This window comes from Clarias gariepinus, chromosome 3, assembly GCF_024256425.1.
Source record: "Clarias gariepinus isolate MV-2021 ecotype Netherlands chromosome 3, CGAR_prim_01v2, whole genome shotgun sequence".
Classification (NCBI taxonomy): Eukaryota; Metazoa; Chordata; class Actinopteri; order Siluriformes; family Clariidae; genus Clarias; species Clarias gariepinus.
The window spans coordinates 43019625-43038837 of NC_071102.1; the positions used below are offsets into that span (position 1 = coordinate 43019625).

Genomic DNA, 19213 nt, shown 5'->3' on the forward strand with positions numbered 1-19213 from the left:
TTGTTATTTGAGCAGCTCCTTTTGTGTCTCAGTCGTCTTCTGTAACATTTGATCTATTATAAACACGTACATAATGTATATCCTGTGTATAGTGATCTAGAATAAGCCTTTATATTTTAATTTACACCCATCACTCCATCGTTTCCTGATCATCTTTTCACTTACTTGATCATGTTGTTCATGGAGAAATAATCACTGATTAATTCAGTCAGTTCTGATCTGTTGGTTAAGTTTCTTGTTACTTTATTTTTTATCTTTCTGTATTTTGTCTAAACATTTTACGAGTTTGTTTGCTGTGGTTTGATCACATGTGTGTGTAAAGCTGTAGTGTAAAGCTGCTTAATGATGGTTAATAATAAAGCCAGAAATTCTAACCTCAATCAACATGAATTTTACTGTGTCTGACATATTACAGTAAAGAGTTAAACATATTAAGCACAACAATAAAATTCCTCTCAAAAGCTTTTTTTCATAATTATTTTTTATTTCATATTAAAGAGCATCTTTAAACAGCAGTACAGCTCTTGTTACAAAACATACTGTAGGAACAATCCTGATTATTTAAAATGTAATATTAAGTATTTTAATAAAATTAAGTAGATAAATAAAAAGAAGGAGGAAAAAAACGGCATAATTGCAGCCTGCGCATATGATTCATTCACCAAATACTAATTTCTTAATGTTATTTAGCCAAAATGAGCATTAAAAAAGAGGGGGCTGGGTGCTTTTCCTTTTCCATGTCACCTGCGATGTTATAATTCCACACGCGCTTCCACTGGAGAATAACATTACGTCATTAAACCGCGAGGAAGTCACAGTTTTAATGCCGTACAGAACACACTGACTCAGGAAATCCGATCTGTCTGTTTACACGACAATCACATTAGCACATATCTGATTTATATCTGATTTATTTCCACATATGAAGGAGGCCTGAAACCCATCTCGAAATATCGGAATGCATGCGTTTTTTTTCCCTGTTTACACGGACATAGAACATATCCGATATGTGTCACATATGAGCAAAAAATCGGAATTGGGCCACATTTACCTGACAGTGTAAACATAGCCACTGTGGTCTTCACTGATTCACCTTAATCTTTGACTTAACATTTACTTGATTTAAATCAGCAACACTGCTGGGCTCATCGTGAGTGCAGCCAGTTTCGGAATTCTTTGGTATGTTTATGGTTATGGTATGTGTTTATGGTATGTCAAACATTTATTTTTTTCAATAAATTTCACAAATGTATATGTTGCAAGATAAAGGGGCTTATACTAAAAGTATTAACTCCAACGACCCCCCTTTAAAAAAATAGCTTATTACACCACCTGGGGAATTGTACCCAAGGACATCAATTATAATGCTAATAATAATGGTTTAACCAGAGCTCCCAGGTATGTTCACCAAGTAGGCAAGAGGTGTGGATTTGGGTCCATACAGAACACCTATTTTCACCGGGACAACTATATGATACAATAATTCAATAAATAAATTTAACTTATAAGTACCACATAGAATTTCACTATTAGGGCTGCAGAAGCCTTGAAAAAAATGTGACTCACAATTTTTTTCCATTGGAATTGAGATCACAATTTTCACACAATGCTCTATTTTTTTCTTCCAACAAAAAAACATTGATAAACGCAACAACCAAAGAAAATGTAACACCCCTATCTCACCTGCGTGATTACGCGCGGTGGCCATAAGTAAGGTTTCAATTAAATTCAACACAAGTTTGGATGTAGCGATTATGTTTCCAATCTTTTCTTGTGAAAAATTCAACATTTAATTTTTTGGTGGTTTAATAGTGTTTTGTGTTACACTGTTTGAGTGAAATCAGTGACCTTGACTGATACAGGAATCCGGGATTGTCTTCAAGATAATAAGTGAACTCATGAATGCTGCGTGATCTGAATGCAGGGAAACACACACAGGTGAATCAACGTCATTCAGAAATGAGATTGCATGTACAGTATTTATGAATCAAGATCATGATTTTTTATTTCACAATGTAATTAAATTACCCGAATCCACTTAAATGAATTACCCACTCGGGCTTACTGCTGGATTTGTGGACTAAAACGGGACAGTGAATATCTCCAGTAAGAATCACCCCAATGTGAACCATACATACACACAATTCATTGCAGAAGGCAACAGGAGTGACCAGCTCACACATCAACATCACCAAGCTGTCACGATCGGGTGGTATAGGCTGTTGTTGTAGTGGGCACACAGGACAGGCATAGGCACAGAGGGGTGTTTTAAACAAAAAGAGGCTATTAATAAAAAAACATGAACAATAAAGAAACCAAAACGGAGACAAACAACAAACGATAACATAAAGCATATGGGGCGAAACACAGGCTCTCTGCTGAAACACAGGCTCTATGGCTTTACACACATGACACATGCTCTATGGCGAAGAGCGGGACAAGAGGCCAGACAAGACTAGAGACACAGAGAGACCAGGGACATGCACTCTGGCTAAACATGCACTAAGCTAAACACACGGTGATATCTCAACAGGGGGACACAACCAACAATACTTACATAAACTTTAACACTTAACATTTCACGATACCGAATCAGCTCCACACACACTGAAACACAACGAACCTAAAACATAAACAAAACTAGAGCCTTCCTATAAACACAGGACAGAACTTAAATTCAAATATAAATTAAAATACAACTTAAACTAAATGCCCACAGGGTGACAGTAAATACAAACAATACTCGACCCAGTTTCCCAGATTAAACAACTATGTATAGAAGATGTATAGCAAGGACCATCTTTATGGTAAAGTGGAACCGTCCCCAGTCACCACTTGCATCCCAAGCAGACCACATCATACCTCCATGCAACGAGATCTCCAACCCGAAGCGGGGCAACAGGATAAGTCAGGCAAGTCCAGAGGGCCGAGGTGTTCTGGATCACTGGCAGCTCAACAAACACCAAACATTGAAACTTTAAATAAAAAATTATTCAGTGATTCATCATTATCTAGTTTGGAGTTGTTACCTGCGGCAGACACGACTGCTCAACAAAATGGCGGATGTTTAGATTCTCAATCACGTGACTGCAAGAGCTCTATAGAGACGCATATAGAGATGAGGACGGAGTAAGAAAGAGGCGTTAATCACACGTCTGTATGTCTGTTCTCATGTAAAGAAAAGGAGGAGACCAAGCTGAAATAGAGAGGTGTGATAACACAGTGCTGAGTGCACTACAGTACATTACTTATAGATTTGGAATCTGCATCTACATTTTCTGTTGCATGTATAGAATTAGTTTTAGCTGAAACTCATGATCAATGGTGTTGGGGTACTTATGTAGTGATAATTAGTTTCAGCCAAATCATTAAAACTAACAAAAGACTATGAGAGGTGGTTGGAAGGTGTTACTCTGAATATAAAAAAACTAAATACAGCTTTTTTTTCTCAGAGGTAAACAGAAAAGTGAAGTTGTTCAGCTGTTTAGTGTCACTATGTCATAACCAGTGAAACAACGTGGACTCATCGCTGTGCTTGTTGTAACTGAAAAAAACGCTGCAACTGCTTCAAAGTCTTTCCACTTTCTTTGACCGCTGAAATCCGACACGACACCACGTTAGGCTACGTCTTGACTCATTTGCATATCGACGGTCATTAGATGTTGACCGAGGGCTCAGGGGAGGTGTGTGTGTGCGCGCGCGCGCCTACTTCGTGTACTTTTATAAACATATAAACAAACAACATGCAGCTTTTTTTTTCTCAGAGGTAAACGGGAAAGTGAAGTTGTTCAGCTGTTTAGTGTCACTATGCAGATGTTACACTCAGTGTAGTTACCGAAATCTTTGATTTAGTTCTCATTCAGTGGCCACACATCACTTCCACATTTCCCTCGCTTTTATGCATAAGCAGTGAAACAATTCGCAGGTTTATAATACACCGCGGCCAAGTGAACCACGTTCCCGCCGATTAGGCGCGTGGTCCGTTGCCTAGCAACACTGAACGAAACCAGGCATAACCGTGGTGTTTGCTTCGGTTATGACATAGCATAGTTTATTATTTGCTGTGGTAGATCTGATTTATTTACATTCAATAATGAGGCTTTATATCCTCAGGAGGGGTCATTACATATGTAATATGTAAAACAATATTGTTTTAGAGATAATTTCACGGAAGCTTCTAACAGAACGAACAAACTAATTAATTTTCTCAAAACCTTATAATATTAAGTAAAGCGAAATTCCCTAAATGCGATATAAAATATCGCTGATTATCAACGCCAGAACAAACGCCAGAACGAATGGCGAATTGTCGATATTTTACGGAAGCATATATATATATATGTGTGTATATATATATATATATATATATATATATATATATATATATATATAAACTGCATATATGGAATGAAACCTGAGATAGTTACACATACGCACTGAATGACGCATAGATAGTATGCGCGATTCCTTGCGCCATCTGCTGAGAGAAATGAGAATCGCAGGTTGGAAAAGACAGGAAACGTCATGCCGCCGCGCAGCTGTCAGCGATTTCACGTAAATAAGAGCAAAAAAGCTTTATACTGGCTTTTACTGGTGCAATTTTAAAAATTTAAGCATACAGGGTGATTAAGCTCAAAGAACTAGGAAAAGTCATGAAAGGAGGGTCCTGGAAATTGATCGAGTGTGAAGTATTATTATTTTTTTTACCCCCTTGCGGTCAAATGACCGCTGCTCGGCGCTTCTAGTGTTAACGTTTCACTTGTATTTTATAAGGTTTTGCCGGCGGTTGTACAGCGTAACGGGGGTGCTGGGATGTAAAATTTTGTTGAAACGTTTTCATTATTTATTAAAGAACATTATGATGATCATAACAGCCTACTGCATTTAATTCTTATAATAATGCAAAAACACATCGACGTCTGCTGACGCAGTAGCACGTCCTGACAATGTTAGAATTTTCATGGTCATTTAGTTTCATTTATTTTAGTTAATAAATCTACTACAAAATTAAATAACACAAAATATAAGATGACAAAAAAACCTACATGCGTACATTTCTAATTACACATGATAAAATCTAAAGGCTCACTGTGTTCACGTTTACTTTGCTTAAATTCGATCCTCATAAGAATTAATTTAATTAGAATTCTACATTTGCACTGTAATTTTAGCACTGTGAATATAAATTCGGTTACCTACAATGTTTCACTTGATTTTATCCCCTACTACTCTCTAAAGGACCTGCGGCTCATTAGTTCTTGAGAGAATGAACTCAGCGTAAAAGCCAGCAAACGCACAAACCCAAATGCTGCCACCGTAAGGTGTGGCGGTAAAACCAGAATACCGCATGAGTAACATCTGTAATGAGATTAAAAGTTACTGCAGTTGGGTTAAGAACCCTTCAACACATTATTATAACAAGGGAGGACAGTTATGATCCAATAACTCTATAAAAGGAATGTGGTTTAGGATCTCTCTCATGCGTTGATCAATGGCAGTGCCATTCAACATTAGGCTCTGAGCCTTAAACTCCAACATTCACTTGCGCTGTTGTTACTCTGGACTTTGGACCCCAGACTCAGCTCCCACGCTGCTTTTATAATGTGACAGGAATACGAGATTCATTCATTCACTCACTTTTTTACCAATCATGCTGAATCTGGCAGCCCCGCCCCTTCACACACCTGCAGAAGGGAATGCCGCCTCAATAGTGAAAGTAAAAGCATTTTCAAACAAACAATGTGACCAAAACTCACAAGATACAGACTCTGGGGCCCAAAAAAAGTTCTCACATGTCCTGATATTTGTGGATTTTTCAGTTACTTATATTAAATTCAATTTAATTTTATTTGTATAGCGCTTTTAACAATAGTCATTGTCGCAAAGCAGCTAAGCAGCTAAGTTTGTATGATATGTGAATGTTTATGAATTAAAATGGTCAGAGATGGCAAAGGGAAGAAATCTTAAGAGGAACCTGACTCAACAGGAAACCCACCCTCATTTAAGTAAAACAAAAAGCAGGAATTGATCTGCATTCATACTGTGTGTTAGGTGGCAGCCAGTTGGTATTAATTGATGTTTATATGGAGTCCAGGTAGTTATTGGAGGCTCAGGTAGACTTGTAGGAAATTCCAGTCCTGGACTATCGAGCAACTGCAGCCAAGTCAAATCTTCAGAGAAACAGCTGTCAACATCAGTCGAGGCCGGAACTATCTTCATGGTAGAGTAAAACCGTCCCTAGACACCAGACACATCCCAAAGAGACTCACGGGGCATCCATGTGATGAGATCGCCACCCAGAAGCGAAGCACCAGGATGAGTCAGACAGGTTCAGAGGGCAGATGGAGTCTGGATCACTGGCAGCTCAGGAACGACATGTGTAGCTCGACAGAGAGAGGGAAACATAGGAAAGAGAGAGAGGGGAAGAGCAGAAGAAAGATAATAGTTAGGTATGGTCACAGTCACATAATGTATAAAGTAAATGTATATTTGGTGTAGAGTGCAAGCAGGGACTCCGGCAGGACTAACTATAACAGCATAACTAAAAGGGAGAACCAGAAGGGATCACAGACATAAGGGCTCCCTAAGATATTAAGTAACCAATCACCTCACCGTCAACAAACCTAAGTGATGAAAGAGAGTTTACCATAATACTCTATGTCCATGAGTCCCCCAGATCTACTACTTCACCTAAGGCAAATATATTTACAAAAATGCTTGGCTAAATAAATAGGGGTGTGCATTGGCACTGCCCCTTACGATTCGATTCGATTATGATTCACCAGGTAACGATTCGATTCAATTCGATTCTATGCTGCATTGCGATCCATCAAAATTCTACTGCACACAAGGCAAATTTTTTATCAGTCATTAGGCAATACAAGCAGATATTAAACAGATTTTATTGGCTGCTATGTGTCTCCTGTATCTTTGACATAAAAGTTATTAAATTAAATAAAATGTGATTAAATAAAATGGTACAGGATATGGCATTTTTAAACCTGAAAAAGAAAACAATCAAAATCAGTGCTTTCAGTGCTTTGAATATGAAATGTTTCTCTTCTCTCTGCTTAAGAACCATTTGAAATTAAATAAATAGAGCAATAAAATAACAGCCAACTTTTTTCAGCAGTGAACATAATTTTTTTTTTTTACACACAGTAAAATAGCAGCTCTAACACAGGCCACTTCCTGAAGTCCTGTGCAAATATTAAAATAATAAGTAGCACTATTTTAACAACAACCACCCAGGAATAAAAATATTCAGTGCAACAACACACAGTAACCACTTATTACTGTGAAACTTTTTTCAAGTAGTAAAGTAACGTGCAAACTATTCTCAACAAAACAGCAGCTTAGCAGCTTTAAGACAATGGCAATTATATGCCTGCCCTGATCCTACATCACATCAACTGTATACAACAAAATATCAGGATGTGAAATACAGTAATGTAAACCAAAAATAGTGTGTAGGCTTAGCCTACTACCAAATTTGTTCAAACAAACAACTTCTTCCATCTGAGTTCAACATCACCATCACAGCTTGATGTGTTTTCCATTCACTTCATGAAATCCGAAATGTGCCCAGATGTCCGCTTTCCAAGCTTTTGGTGCGTTTTTAATAACCTGTCTATCGCGGTCATCTCCCTCCGCCTCAGCCATCTTGCTCGTTGTTGTTGTTGTTATTCCCCCAGAACCGGAAGTATTTGAAACTTCACAACTTTATTTTCCGCCAGAAAATAAACAGTGACATAATCGATTATGGCACTTTGCCGCATCGATGCTGAATCGTTCATGCCCCGCATCGCGATGCATCGCCGAATCGATTATTGTTGACATCCCTATAAATAAATAGGTTTTTAGCCTAGACTTAAACATTGAGACTGTGCCTGAGTCTCAAACATAAATTGAAAGACTATTCCATAACTTTGGGGCTTTGTAAGAAAAAGTTCTGTCCCCTGCTCCAGTTTTCATAATACATGGTACTGACAAGAAGCCTGCATCCTTTGATCGAAGTAGGCGTGGCTGATCGTAAGACACTAGCAGTTCACTCAGATACTGCGGTGCGAGACCATTTAATGCTTTTTACATCAATAGTAGTATTTTAAAATCGATGCAAAATTTTACAGGAAGCCAATGCAGTGTGGATAAGATAAGGGTAATGTGCTCATATTTTCTGGTTCTAGTGAGGACTCTCGCAGCTGCATTCTGGACTAATTGAATCCAGTTTATGCACCTAATGGAACAACCAGACAGTAAAGCGTTATAATAGTCCAACCTAGAGGTGATAAAAGCATTAACTAGTTTATCTGCATCGTTTAGTGACAATAAATTTTTTATCTTGGCAATATTTCTGAGGTGAAAGAATGCTATCCTGGTGATATTATCTACAGTAAATGTGCTTCAAATGAAAGGCTGGAATCTATGATCACACTGAGCTCTTTCACTGTTACACTTGATGGAACAGAAAGGCCATTTATTTCGTTTTCGTTGTATTAAGTTACAGTGTGATCAGAAAGCTTACTTCTAGCTGCTTGTGGTCCTATGACTAGAAGTTCTGTCTTGTCAGGATTAGGCAAAAGGAAGGTTAATTAACATTCAATCTTTTATGTCCTGCACACATTGCTCAACTTCAGTAAGCTGGTTTTTGTCGTCTGGTTTTGCTGAGACGTATAACTGTGTGTCATCAGTATAACAATGAAAACTAATACCATGCTTATGAATTATTTTGCCCAGAGGAAGCAAGTAAAGAGAAAAAAATCAGTGGGTCTAAATCTTAACCCTGTGGAACACCAAATTCCACTTGAGAACATGGGGAATGGTCACCATTTAAATCTGCATAAATCTGATAACAATCGGTCAAATAGGGTCTGAGCTACATGAGGGTCGTTTCCTTAATTCCTACTACATTTTCTAATCTTTGAAGGAGAATACTATGAGCAATAGTGTCAAACGCTGCACTGAGGTTGAATAACAGAAGTATAGTGACGCAACTTTGATCAAAGGCCAATAGGAGGTCATTTACTACTTTACCAAGTGTGTTTACTCTGTGCTGTGATGAGGCCTAAATCCTGACTGATACAGTTCATTTATGCCATTCCTATGGACGTACAGTGGTGTGAAAAACTACTTGCCCAATTCCTGATTTCTTATTCTTTTGCATGTTTGTCACACAAAATGTTTCTGATCATCAAACACATTTAACTATTAGTCAAAGATAACATAATTAAACACAAAATGCAGTTTTTAAATGATGGTTTTTATTATTTAGGGAGAAAAAAAATCCAAACCTACATGGCCCTGTGTGAAAAAGTGATTGCCCCCCTTGTTAAAAAATAACTTAACTGTGGTTTATCACACCTGAGTTCAATTTCTGTAGTCACCCCCAGGCCTGATTACTGCCACACCTGTTTCAATCAAGAAATCACTTAAATAGGAGCTACCTGACACAGAGAAGTAGACCAAAAGCACCTCAAAAGCTAGACATCATGCCAAGATCCAAAGAAATTCAGGAACAAATGAGAACAAAAGTAATTGAGATCTATCAGTCTGGTAAAGGTTATAAAGCCATTTCTAAAGCTTTGGGACTCCAGCGAACCACAGTGAGAGCCATTATCCACAAATGGCAAAAACATGGAACAGTGGTGAACCTTCCCAGGAGTGGCCGGCCGACCGAAATTACCCCAAGAGCGCAGAGACAACTCATCCGAGAGGCCACAAAAGACCCCAGGACAACATCTAAAGAACTGCAGGCCTTACTTGCCTCAATTAAGGTCAGTGTTCACGACTCCACCATAAGAAAGAGACTGGACAAAAACGGCCTGCATGGCAGATTTCCAAGGCGCAAACCACTTTTAAGCAAAAAGAACATTAAGGCTTGTCTCAATTTTGCTAAAAACATCTCAATGATTGCCAAGACTTTTGGGAAAAAACCTCGTGGACCGACGAGACAAAAGTTGAACTTTTTGGGAGGTGGTGTCCCGTTACATCTGGCGTAAAAGTAACACAGCATTTCAGAAAAAGAACATCATACCAACAGTAAAATATGGTGGTGGTAGTGTGATGGTCTGGGGTTGTTTTGCTGCTTCAGGACCTGGAAGGCTTGCTGTGATAGATGGAGCCATGAATTCTACTGTCTACCAAAAAATCCTGAAGGAGATTGTCTGGCCATCTGTTCGTCAACTCAATCTAAAGCGCTTTTGGGTGCTGCAGCAGGACAATGACCCAAAACACACCAGCAAATCCACCTCTGAATGGCTGAAGAAAAACAAAATGAAGACTTTGGAGTGGCCTAGTCAAAGTCCTGACCTGAATCCTATTGAAATGTTGTGGCATGACCTTAAAAAGGCGGTTCATGCTAGAAAACCCTCAAATAAAGCTGAATTACAACAATTCTGCAAAGATGAGTGGGCCAAAATTGCTCCAGAGCGCTGTAAAAGACTCGTTGCAAGTTATCGCAAACGCTTGATTGCAGTTATTGCTGCTAAGGGTGGCCCAACCAGTTATTAGGTTCAGGGGGCAATTACTTTTTCACACAGGGCCATGTAGGTTTGGATTTTTTTTCTCCCTAAATAATAAAAACCATCATTTAAAAACTGCATTTTGTGTTTACTTGTGTTATCTTTAACTAATAGTTAAATGTGTTTGATGATCAGAAACATTTTGTGTGACAAACATGCAAAAGAATAAGAAATCAGGAAGGGGGCAAATAGTTTTTCACACCACTGTAGATATAACCATAGCTGCTCCACTACTATCTTTTCCAGAATCCTAGAGATAAAGGGGGGGTTTGATATTGGCCTGTAAATGGAAAGCTGACGGGTCAAGGTCAGGTTTCCTAATTAGCGGTTTAATAACTGCTAATTTAAAGTATTTGGAAACATACCCACTGCTGAGTGAACAGTTCTATCTGCTTGAGAAAATGTGTCGGTGTAGGATCTAATTTACAGGTTGACAAATTTGAGAGATGTGTGAAGTTAGTTTACTCTCTTCAAGGGGAGGAAAGCATTCTAGGTTCTGATTTGATGTGGTTAGTTTATCATCTGTATCTCTTAAATTGTCTGATTTCAAAGCCAGATTTTTTAGAATTTAGAATCTAGAACATTAAATACATTAACATATGATGGAGTTGGGGCCTGGTTATCTCCGCCTGCAGGACCCAGACTTTCCACTACAGGAATAACACTGTTCTCACGCTCTCTAATCGCTCTTAAGTCTGGATGCGCTCCTCTAACGCTAATATCTTCTCTGTCAGAGTGCTCACTAATACACACCTATTACAAGTAAAGTTACTGCTAAGGATAGAAGAAGAATGTCTAAACTTCCTGCACTCTACACACTGAACGTGCTGAATACTAGACGTGATTGGGGATAGATATCGCTTATTGTTTTTTGACGCAGGGATACTTGTGCGCGCATACACGCGAGTATAAACGGAGCAGTATAATTTTTCACCAGGTTATCACATGGATTCTTCCCTAATGGCTCTTGCAGATTCCAGGAATCAAACTGTGAAAGAGAGTTTCTGGGATCATAGGGAATAATTTTTTCACATGAATTGGCCACAACATTGCTCACTGTAATCAAAGCTAAAAGTGGCCAAAAATAATTTTTATTATTTTAAATTAAAACCCAAGAAGTTATCTTGCATGAAAAAAACAACTCTACAACAAACTGTGAGGCTCTGTGCAAATGGGAATGAGAGTGTGCAGGCTGAGAAGTGACGATGATGCAGAGAAGTGCTCGGATTTCTAAAACGATTCCCAACACCAACACATTTTTCATTGCTATTAAAATTTGTTAAAATGTAAAAGATCATTTAGCTTTCCCTTTGAAATAGTAAATGGTTTTGTACATGATAAACATTTGCACAGTACTGTACAGATGTAGCCATTAAGAATGAACGTTTTTTCCTTGCGTTTTCCTTCCTAGCGAGTGCCGCTAAATCCCGCAAGCATCATTTTAGAATTTAAATACAGTAAATGTGATGTGCTTCACAATATATCCGCCAGAAGAACCTTAAAAAGCCAGACAACTGCTTTTAAGTCAGGTTGTTAAATATGCCTATAGACACGTAGGTTACATTTTTAAGTATCTGATAAATTACAAACTGCATGTAATGTAAAATATGAGTTAAACAGTATTAGACTGTCAGGCCAGCAGAAATGACAAAACAGACCAGGCCGTATCTGCATACAGCTTTACCTGCACTTGCATTTAACTATACGTTAATCCTGACATAGACACAAATATATGATATGGTAGTATGGACTTTAAAAAAGCTATTTACATTTGTGCACAAGTGTAAGGGAAACACAACTATTTATTTAATGTGCATCTTTAACCTATTCAGTTGTTTAAGGTATATGAAAAATAACGCGAGTATGGGCTCACTATTATTTCTGTTCAAATTTAAAGATGCTCGCACGACAAAGTACAACAAAACAAGTACAACAAAGAATTGTCTATAATAAGTTAACATTAAACAATACTTTCCATTGCCGAAGCAAATATGAATTTTATTTTAAAATAGAGTTTTCATGATGAATGTGCCAATATGCGCTTTTAATTATGTTCATAATAATGAAATGAGATGTGCTAAATCGTGCTTAAAAAAAAGTTTGTTATATAGTTTTTGTAATGTCTTAACAGGGACAAAACAATGAAAGACATGGCAATGCCTCAGTTTAAACTGTCTTAAAATCTATTTTATTTCCTGATAGTAGGCCATCTGATAATGTTAACTATGTGAATGTCATAATTCGTAAATATGTCAAAAACAACATATCTGCCTTAAAACAGAAAAATGTGTTAACATTGAGATGATAACATAGAACAATATATACTCGCTAAATAAACGCTGCCTTTTACAAAGTGAATGTGTGCACAGATGAGCAGCTTTAATTTTATTTATTTTACTGATTTTACATTGTTTATTTTTTCAAAAGTTGCTGCTCTTTGTGATCCGAGTATATTATGACTGATCCTCCATAAATGCAATGAAACACAAATACAGTATAGACTCGCTAAATGCTGCCTTTAGCAAAGTGAAAGTGCGTGAAATTGTGAGCAGCTTTATTTCACTTATAAAATAGTCAGATCACAAAAAAAAAACATACCTGTAGCACAATGCATGTTGTCTGTAAATGGCTGAAACCCACGGTGCACACTTTTACTTTACAAAAAGCAGCGTTTTGATCAAGAATCGGATAAATGACCCCAGAAATGCAACAAACACAAATATATACAGTGGTGTGAAAAACTATTTGCCCCCTTTTGGCCCACTCATCTTTGCAGAATTGTTGTAATTCAGCTTTATTTGAGGCTTTTTTAGCATGAACCGCCTTCATGCCACAACATCTCAATAGGATTCAGGTCAGGACTTTGACTAGGCCACTCCAAAGTCTTCATTTTGTTTTTCTTCAGCCATTCAGAGGTGGATTTGCTGGTGTGTTTTGGGTCATTGTCCTGCTGCAGCACCCAAGATCGCTTCAGCTTGAGTTGACGAACAGATGGCCGGACATTCTCCTTCAGGATTTTTTGGTAGACAGTAGAATTCATGGCTCCATCTATCACAGCAAGCCTTCCAGGTCCTGAAGCAGCAAAACAACCCCAGACCATCACACTACCACCACCATATTTTACTGTTGGCATGATGTTCTTTTTCTGAAATGCTGTGTTACTTTTACGCCAGACGTAACGGGTCACGCACCTTCCAAAAAGTTCAACTTTTGTCTCGTCAGTCCACAAGGTATTTTCCCAAAAGTCTTGCAAATCATTGAGATGTTTTTTAGCAAAATTGAGACAAGCCTTAATGTTCTTTTCGCTTAAAAATGGTTTGCGCCTTGGAAATCTGCAATGCAGGCCGTTTTTGCCCAGTCTCTTTCTTATGGTGGAGTCGTGAACACTGACCTTAATTGAGGCAAGTAAGGCCTGCAGTTCTTTAGATGTTGTCCTGGGGTCTTTTGTGGCCTCTCGGATGAGTTGTCTCTGCGCTCTTGGGGTAATTTTGGTCGACCGGCCACTCCTGGGAAGGTTCACCACTGTTCCATGTTTTTGCCATTTGTGGATAATGGCTCTCACTGTGGTTCGCTGGAGTCCCAAAGCTTTAGAAATGGCTTTATAACCTTTACCAGACTGATAAATCTCAATTACTTTTGTTCTCATTTGTTCCTGAATTTCTTTGGATCTTGGCATGATGTCTAGCTTTTGAGGTGCTTTTGGTCTACTTCTCTGTGTCAGGTAGCTCCTATTTAAGCGGGTAACAGGTGTGGCAGTAATCAGGCCTGGGGGTGACTACAAAAATTGAACTCAGGTGTGATAAACCACAGTTAAGTTATTTTTTAACAAGGGGGCAATCACTTTTTTACACAGGGCCATGTAGGTTTGGATTTTTTTTCTCCCTAAATAATAAAAAACATCTGAAAAAAAACTGCATTTTGTGTTCAATTATGTTATCTTTGACTAATAGTTAACGGTTTTTGATGAGCAGAAACATTTAAGTGTGACAAACATGCAAAAGAATAAGAAATCAGGAAGGGGGCAAATAGTTTTTCACACCTGTCACATCTGAGCCATCTCAGTCCCGGGGAGTAAGATCTGGCTCACGCTTTGTCTCCCCCTAGTGTGTCTGCGTGTGTAACATGTCCTCCTTAATTCCTAGATTACCTGCACCTGTGTCTACCCCGTGTGTGTCCCTATTTATTCCAGTCGAACCCGTAGCCCCTCGTCTGTTCACTGTTGCACCATGTCTTGTGTTTCCCATGTGACTAATCTTTGTGTGTCTTTTGTGTTGACCCAGGACTGAGGGAGTCTGCAGGCGGAAGATCCTTTTTGTTCTCTCGCAGAAAGTTCAAGTTCAAGGCTGACCGAGAGGCAGCGCTGAGTTCCTCGCAAGGCTGTAAATCCAGTTGTTTGGTGTGACCTAAGTACTCTTCATTTTTTCCCGCCTGCAGACCCGGCCTGGAGAAGCTTTTCCCCATTCGGTTTTCGTTGTGTTTGGTTTGGTTGTGTTCTGTGTTTTTATTGTATTGGGACTCATTAAATACCATTATTATTATTTCTAACCCTGTGTTTGCGTTCGCTTCCTCCATAAACATGACAACACCACTGTAGTCTAATCGCTAAATATACACTGGCTTTTACAATTCAACAGCGAACTTCAATGTGAGCCTCTTTATTTAAGTTATGACATAATAAAACATATTTTTGCTGTGAAGGTTTTTTGTGTGCATAAGAATTTTATTATTTTATTTCAGAACCCATGCTTTATTGTTTGTTACTCTCCCTGGCCTCAGTGAACCCTTATTTAATGTGAGGGATTAGAAGTGTACAGGTGTGAACAGCTAAGACGTCATTAGGAGTCCTGGGGAAACCTGGTGTCACCTGAGCCATGTCAATAGGTCTTACATATTCATGAAAAGTTGTGGATTATTCAGTAAAACAGAGGCTCTGCTGAAGAAAGTTAGGCACATCAGTCACTTTACCTGAAACAAAAAGTTCTTTGAATGTTATAATTTAGTTGTTTTACTATAGACACACCCATGTGTTCAAAATAATCTGCCAGGTTTGTTTATTCTCCAGAGAAAACATAATACAACTGTCCATAAATAAAAAAATAAAAATATTTAGGCCTTAATGCAAAACATATTTCACCTAAATATAGTAATATTAAATATTTATTAGCTGATTCAGGTGTTTTATTTCTAATCAGATTCCCCTAAAAACACCAGAGCAGTGGTTCTTTCCTCTGGAGACACAGTGGAGGGGGATTCAGTGACTCTGAGCTGTAGCAGTGATGCAAACCCTCCTGTTCTCACCTACACCTGGTTTAAGCAGAGAGCAGCTGCAGACACACTGCTGACAACAGGCCAGAATTACAGCATCAGCAACATCAGCTCCCAGCACAGCGGACTGTACTACTGCACTGCTCACAACCAGCTGGGACAGCACAACTCCACATCAACACTCCTGGATGTGTTAGGTAGGTAATAGCAGTCTCAGAGTTTTTTTGTAACGATAGATTTTTAAGAACCTGAATAATGTTTCTGCAATAAATTTGCATAAATCCCAGACCACTCATTGTGGAATGAAGAAACATTAAAACATTACATCAAAACAATAAGAACTAAGTTTTAAAAAAAAAATCAGATGTAATTACTTTGTGACTTTTCAACTTCAGTTTTTGTTTATATTCTAATAATGTTTATTTAAGAATGACAAAACAAAAATATGAAATGTTAATTAAATGAAAATCTGAAATGTTAATGCATTTTTGTTCCCTAAATGCACCAAAATAAAGATATTTGACCTGTGCTGTGGGTGAAAACAAGAAAAAAACCCTCATTAAAAAATTACATTGAAAGATGATTATATAGTTAAGTGATATGCGATTCAATGCCAGGCAGCATGGTGGTGTAGTGGTTAGCCCTGTGGCCTCACACCTCCAGGGTTGAAGGTTTGATTCCTGGTTCAGGTCTGTGTATGTGCAGTTTGAATGTTCTCCCATTCAAAGACATGCGTGGTAGGCTAACTGGCTTTTTAAATTTGCCTGTAGTGTGTGTGAGTGAGTGTGTGAATGTGTGTGGTTGGGTGACCTGACATGGGGTGTATCCCATCTAGCATCCCATGTCCTCTGGGTTAAGTTTCATTCTACAGGATTAGTGGTACAGATGATGAGTGAGTGAGAGATTTAATGCAATTAAGCACAATAAATATCTGCAGGAACAAAGGTGTCTCTCAATGATCAACACTGGGGGTAAAATTCCAACATTGTGTAATCCTAATAAAAAGGGTTTTGATCACAAATTGAGATTAACTGGTTCTGATGATTAGTTTCTGAAGGCTCAGGGGAGAACACAGTGTTAAAGCTCATCATGGTGGGACTGGGTGTCTTCCTGGCATTAACACTCATCCCAGGAGCTCTGTGGATGTGGTATGTAAACATAAACACACTAAGTATGTTTGAAACATGATTTACAATTAAATACTCATTAAAATAACAAACATGTGCTTCCTGCTTTTCAGGAAAAGGAGGTTGAATTCAGCTAATGGTGAGAGTGGACAGGTGAGTGTGGGTGAAAGGCATGACTTTCCCTACATAAAGTTTGTATAAAGTTGTTGAATAAACAGTAAAGTCATTTTCTCCTTATTTCTCTCAGAGCGTTCCAACACCTGGAGATGACACATACACAACACTGAACCTCATGACTGTGTCTCCAGATTATGACACACTGCAGGTACTGTATGAATACTGTCCTGTGTGTGTGTGTGTGTGTGTGTGTGTGTGTGTGTGTATGTATGTTTTTTGAATATAAAATGTAGGTAACACATTCAGTTCTTTAAACTCTTATTTCCCCATTAGAATGTTAAAAGCTCTGCCAGTGACACTTACACAACCCTGAACCCTGCAGCCATGTCCTCTGATTATGACACACTGATGGTAAGTGTGTACACCTGCTTCACCAGACTGACATCAATAAATGTATTTACTGAGGCTGACACTAGATGGTGCAGTTTCCTAAGACTAGCTATGATTTTTTTTTTTTTTATTACAAGATTACGTTTCTCCTACGCAGTGGTGTAGGTATAGGAGGCAGTATTAATTATTTTATCTTGCATATCAGATTCAATTTCCAGCCTTATACTTGTAGCTTAGACTGATCCTGATGTTATGGATTTGTTTTGTATCTGTAGTTCTTTTTTTTGATTATCATTCCTGGATAAAATACTTTAAAATGTATAACAATGTTTATTAAAAGATTTTAGTGCATTTTTAACGAGTGACACATACAGATATTCAAAACCTGTAACCTTGTCCTTTGATAACAAGTGAATAGACAGTGAGTGTGTCAAAAGAGAGTATAATGTGATGTGTGTGTGTGTTTCAGGGTGTGGCTAAACTCAGAAGTACTAAAGAACTGGAGAATAATAACAGTTGAGTTTGGTTAGTGACTTCACCTTTAGCATCACGAACAGCACAGGAAAGATGCTCAGGGTGAGAGTTTTAGGAATAGAGTTAAACAGCATGAAGACGTCACAAAGGACTCATTTCTGTCTTCAATAAATATAATTGTATGGGCATGTTATTCCACAAGTTCTGACGTGTATCTTTCTTATTGAACTCGTTTACTCACAACTCGGACGTCCATGAATTCCTTTGGTTCCTTCGTTTATTTTTAACATCAAAGGTTCAACACTTCTTACAGTTTTCTTGCAAATATCCACTATGATTACAACAACTTATTTGCTGTATCTTGATGAAAAGTATTTCCAGTAATGGCTGTGTTAGATTACGGTCAAAAGCTTGTGTTGTCCAAAACTTCTGCATCTTAACAACTTGTACCGTGAGTAATAATCATGCAACTACGCAATTGTGGAATGACGTCACACACAACAACTAAGGATTATAAGTGAATGCTTAACTACTAAATATTAATTAAACACGACAACAGGATCATAAAATGAAATATGGCTCTTACAATCATTCAGTTGTTATTTGAGCAGCTCCTTTTGTGTCTCAGTCGTCTTCTGTAACATTTGATTTATTATAAACACGTACATAATGTATATCCTGTGTATAGTGATCTAGAATAATCCTTTATATTTTAATCTATACTCATCCCTCCATCATTTTCTAATCATCATCTTTTCACTCACTTGATCACGTTGTTCATGGGGAAATAATCACTGATTAATTCAGTCAGTTCTGATCTGTTGGTTAAGTTTCTTGTTACTTCATTTTTTATCTTTCTGTATTTTGTGTAAACATTTTACGAGTTTGTTTGCTGTTGTCCGATCACGTGTGTGTGTGTGTGTGTGTGTGTAAAGCTGTAGTTAATGATGGTTAATAATAAAGCCAGAAATTCTAACCTCAATCAACATGAATTTTACTGTGTCTGACATATTACAGTAGAGCGTTAAAAATATTTTTTTAACTCTCTCAAAAGCTTTTTTTCATAATTATTTTTTATTTTATATTAAAGAGCATCTTTAAACAGCAGTACAGTCCTTGTTACACAACATACTGTAGGACCAATCCTGATTATTTGAAATGTAATATTAAGTATTTTAATACAATTAAGTAGATGTACTGAGCAAAATAATTTTAAAAAAATATTTATGAGAGAAGTTTTATTTAACCTTTAAACTCCAGAGGCACAGATAAACATCAGAAGGAGCCTAATACAAGAAATAAAACCTAATGAAGTATGTC

At 37.8% G+C, this 19213-nt stretch overlaps 1 pseudogene; it reads left to right on the plus strand.

Annotated features, from left to right (window-relative positions):
- LOC128518715 (sialoadhesin-like) overlaps positions 1-19213 on the plus strand; it is a 197834-nt pseudogene that overhangs the window by 34378 nt on the left and 144243 nt on the right.